General features: G+C 61.6%; 1 pseudogene; it reads right to left on the bottom strand.

The window, feature by feature from the left end:
* LOC126443674 (large subunit ribosomal RNA) overlaps positions 1-5,000 on the bottom strand; it is a 9,919-nt pseudogene that overhangs the window by 3,211 nt on the left and 1,708 nt on the right.

The raw sequence follows: 5,000 nt of genomic DNA, 5'->3' as shown, positions 1-5,000 counted from the left end.
GTCCCGAAGTAGTAGATAGGGACAGCGGGAATCTCGTTAATCCATTCATGCGCGTCACTAATTAGATGACGAGGCATTTGGCTATCAACAGCCGTCTTTATTCAAAATAATTTGAATAACACAAAATATATACATATATATAGTACGTGGCAGGTGTTTGACGCCATGTCCGCCACCGAGGTGGGGACTTACAGGGCGGTACCACAAAATACAAGTATAAAACTAACATACACATATACATATATATCAGTGCGGAAGAATAACAACAAAGACACAAAATAAAGACACAAAGAAGAAAGAACAAAGACGGTTTATTCCTCCTGTGGATAGGCCCCAGGAGTCAAGGCGAAGAAAAAATAACCAGCAGCCTAGCCGACGCCGACACGCTGCTTCGGGCTAGGAGCCGTCATACGCTCGAAAATCTTGTAACTTCTGCAGCAGCTCTGTAGTGTTCTTGTGCTCAGCACCGCCAGTTCTCGGGGTCGGAAGCCTAAGGCGGCGAGATCCCTCGCCGACGCTGGAGACCATACACCCCTCCAGTTCAACGTCGCGGTGGACACAATCACCTCCTCAACGTCACGGTGCAGGTTGGAGATGGCACGCCGGATGGACGGCGTGTCGTAGTAGGCCGCCTTCTGGGAGTGACACCAGTCGAGCCGGAGGTGGTCTCCGACTATCTGGGCGTCGACCACGCGGGCGATGCCGTCTTTGACCGCCACCACGTCAGGCTTGCGGATGCCCTCAGGTGTTCGGAGGTGGGGCTCCACAGAGACATTGAAGCCCCTCTGCGCGAGTCCACGGGCGACATAACGCACTACAGCGTCATGGCGCTTGACCCGGGACCCGTGCGTCCTAAAGCAAGCCTGAAGTACGTGGTTGGCGGTCTCCACGGCCTGGCACCCCGCGCGGCATCTGGTGTCCGCCTCCCGCCCGCGACTGCGCCGTGCCTTCGTAGGGAAGGCGTTGATGCGGGCGCGGAGGGCGTCGATGTATTCACGCCCAGATAGCAGGCGACTGGTGTCGGCGACCCACTGATGTTGGCCACTGACGGCGGCAGAAGATGACAGTGCCGCACCGTCAATGGCGATGTGTAGGCGCGCCGCCCACATTTCCCCAACCTGCGTTGACGATTTGAGGAGGTGGCCCTCCCACATTAGGTGGCGCTCCAGCACCTCGATCTCACGCTGTACCTCATCCATGCCTACACCGTCGCAGGCTGGCCCTATCTTCTTCAGCGCCAGGAGACGGGACCGACGGAGGGTCGGACCCATCCATCGGCAAGATGGAATGCCGAGGCCCCCCTGGGCAACAGGAGCGTGGAAGTATCCCAGGGGGGTGTCCGCCGGAAGGCGGAACCATCTCCTGACGGCGGCCCGGATGGTAACGTCGGCCGACTTCAATGCACCCACCCGGGTGCGGCTGAGGGCCAGCCCGTGGTACAGGCCAGGGAGAAGTACGTTGGTGAGAGCGTGGAGGCGCTGTTGCGGCTTCAGCGGAGCTCGGGAGATGACGTCAAGCTGCTCCACCAGGTGGCTACGTGGATTGAAGACACAGCGACCCGCCGTGGAAAATTGCAGCCCCAGGTACCGGAAGGTTTCACCCACACGCAGGGCAGGCATGGTGGTATTGCCTGCTGTGAAGGTGACATTGCTGTCCACCTTCACCTTCTTCTCGCGCCCTGACGCGACTAAGGCGAGGGTGAAACACTTCCGGGCGTTGATCTGCAGCCCCAGGTGGGCGAGGGCTGCGGTAGCTGCGTCGATGAGGGACTGCAAGCCCCTCGGGGTCGCTGCAAACAGCAAGACGTCATCTGCAAAGGCCGCAGCGTTGACTCTGCGACCGAGGATCCGAGCTCCGATGTGGGAGGGCAGTTGGCCTAAAACGTAGTCCACCGCAAAGTTGAACAGGAGGGGGGAGAGGGGATCGCCCTGGCGAACGCCCCGTGCTGGCTGCACAGACACGCCCACGCCGGCGCCGTCCGCTATCACTGTCGTGCTGCCCTCGTAGCACCGCTCGACATACTCGACAAAGCAATCCGGCAGGCCATGCGCCTTCAGCACGGGGCGAAGGGCAGCATGATCTACCGAATCGAATGCCTTAGATACGTCGATCGATGCCACAAAGACAGAGCGGCAGGAGCGAACTGCGTCGGTGAGAGCAGTGTCCAAGATGAAGGTATTTTCCAACATCCCATCCCGAGGGATGAATGCCCGCTGACGTTCGTCCACAGCACAAGCGCGCATCAGGCGTGACGCGAGAACCTTGTGAAAGGTCCGCGCCAACACCGAGCAGACCGTAATGGGGCGAAAGTCAGCGGGGGATGTTGGTGCAGCCGTTTTCGGGAGAAGGGACGTCCGCGCGCGAAGCAGGCGTTCCGGAAGGGCGCGGGCCAGAAGGAAGAGATTCATCACTTTCACCAGGACTTCGTGCGGCAGACGCCGCAACTCCGCTGGGGTAAGGCCGTCCGGCCCGGCTGCTGATCCCCTGGGCGGCAACGCGGCGGCGACCTCCTCATGTGTGACCGGCCCCCATATGCACTCGAGAGCGACAGGCTCTGAGTGCGGGAGGAGGCGGTCACGAATGAAGCCCGCGGTGGAGATGGGCTTCTTGGTGAAGAGGTCCGCCCAGAAGTCCAGCAGACCAGGGATGGCAGGTGGCGGCTGGAGCAGGGTGCCATCCAAGAGGCCGCGCACGCAACGCGCACGCGACCGTCGGAAGGCATCCTGCGTTCTCGCGTACTCCCAGCGGCGCCGCTTACGCTTCTGCGTCGGCGGCGCGGCAGGCGGCCGCTTCGATGGTTGGCGCGGCCGCTGTGTCCTGGTGATCGATCTCTCCCCTCTGGACCCGACCGACGCAAGGGCATCCGGGAGCATGCCCAGGATGACATCGGGCGGCGTGCCCCGCCCCAGACCGATGACACGATCCAGGGCAGAGAAACGCTGGGCGGAAGCAGGTAGCCCCGCCAGATGCTCCCAGATGGCGGCGTCAGTCGGCCCCTCCGGCGGCGGCCCGGTGGTGTCGGCCGCGAAGTCCTCGGCTGCGTCGACGGGCGGCGCAGCGGCCTCGCCCGCGTCAGGCAGCGGGCTCGCCGCTCCCCGGCGGGACGCCGGCTCTTCCCCCCGACCGATCTCAAGCGCCTCCATGAATTGGCGGACAAGCTGCTTGTGGGCAGCTTGCCGCCGTCGGCACTTGATTGCCTCAAGCGTTCGGTCGGGGAACATCCTGATGAGCTCTTGATTTACAAAGAAGAACCGGGCGTCCCTCTCGAGGAACAGTTCGGCCTCTGCCTTGGCGAGCGACAGGACTTCTTCCTCCGTCCACCTCGCGCGATGCCTCTCCGTGACGATCTCCGCGTTGGCGGCCGCAAGATGTTGGCGGCGGCGATGGACCCCGAGACCGTTCTTGGTTGTAAAGCTGCGGTGGCACTCACTACAGGTATACAAAGCTGCAAAAGTTACAAGATTTTCGGCACGGCCGGTTGGCCGGCTAGGTGCTGGGGGAGTTGGGGTGGCACCTTCAGCGGAAGGGCCACCACTTATTCTCTGCTTACTGCCCCCAACTAAAAAAGGGATAGTGCGAGGGGGGGCTGGTAACCCCCCCAAGCCCCTGGTGCGGTCTTCCACTCTGCGAAATCAGCGGGCCCACGAGAAGGGGAGAAGACCGCAGGAGAGGAGAGGCTAAGAGGGCTAGGCCCATGTATTGCGCATCACTCTCCCTGTAACTATAACCCAAGGAAGGCACCTCGCAGCAGCAGCACGACTACATCAAGACCGCACTTCGAGAAGCCAAGTCCGGATGCAGCCACACCGCCGCCACTTGGCCACCTTAAGAGAGTCATAGTTACTCCCGCCGTTTACCCGCGCTTGCTTGAATTTCTTCACGTTGACATTCAGAGCACTGGGCAGAAATCACATTGCGTCAACACCCGCTAGGGCCATCGCAATGCTTTGTTTTAATTAGACAGTCGGATTCCCCCAGTCCGTGCCAGTTCTGAGTTGATCGTTGAATGGCGGCCGAAGAGAATCCGCGCACCCGCGCGCCCCCGGAGGAGCACGCTAAGGCGGACGCGGCCTCGCAGCAAGGAAGATCCGTGGGAGGCCAAGGCACGGGACCGAGCTCGGATCCTGCACGCAGGTTGAAGCACCGGGGCGCGAACGCCGCGCAGGCGCGCGCATCCTGCACCGCCGGCCAGCACGAGGCCAACCAACGGCGAGAGCAGACCACGCCCGCGCTAAACGCCCGCACTTACCGGCACCCCTACGGCACTCACCTCGCCCAGGCCCGGCACGTTAGCGCTGACCCACTTCCCGACCAAGCCCGACACGCCCCGATCCTCAGAGCCAATCCTTATCCCGAAGTTACGGATCCAATTTGCCGACTTCCCTTACCTACATTATTCTATCGACTAGAGGCTCTTCACCTTGGAGACCTGCTGCGGATATGGGTACGCACCGGCGCGACACCTCCACGTGGCCCTCTCCCGGATTTTCAAGGTCCGAGGGGAAGATCGGGACACCGCCGCAACTGCGGTGCTCTTCGCGTTCCAAACCCTATCTCCCTGCTAGAGGATTCCAGGGAACTCGAACGCTCATGCAGAAAAGAAAACTCTTCCCCGATCTCCCGACGGCGTCTCCGGGTCCTTTTGGGTTACCCCGACGAGCATCTCTAAAAGAGGGGCCCGACTTGTATCGGTTCCGCTGCCGGGTTCCGGAATAGGAACCGGATTCCCTTTCGCCCAACGGGGGCCAGCACAAAGTGCATCATGCTATGACGGCCCCCATCAACATCGGATTTCTCCTAGGGCTTAGGATCGACTGACTCGTGTGCAACGGCTGTTCACACGAAACCCTTCTCCGCGTCAGCCCTCCAGGGCCTCGCTGGAGTATTTGCTACTACCACCAAGATCTGCACCGACGGCGGCTCCAGGCAGGCTCACGCCCAGACCCTTCTGCGCCCACCGCCGCGACCCTCCTACTCGTCAGGGCTTCGCGGCCGGCCGC

Source organism: Schistocerca serialis, unplaced genomic scaffold, assembly GCF_023864345.2.
Source record: "Schistocerca serialis cubense isolate TAMUIC-IGC-003099 unplaced genomic scaffold, iqSchSeri2.2 HiC_scaffold_171, whole genome shotgun sequence".
NCBI classification, from domain to species: domain Eukaryota; kingdom Metazoa; phylum Arthropoda; class Insecta; order Orthoptera; family Acrididae; genus Schistocerca; species Schistocerca serialis.
Note: the sequence above shows the minus strand (reverse complement) of the source record. Positions and strands in the feature narration are given on the sequence as shown.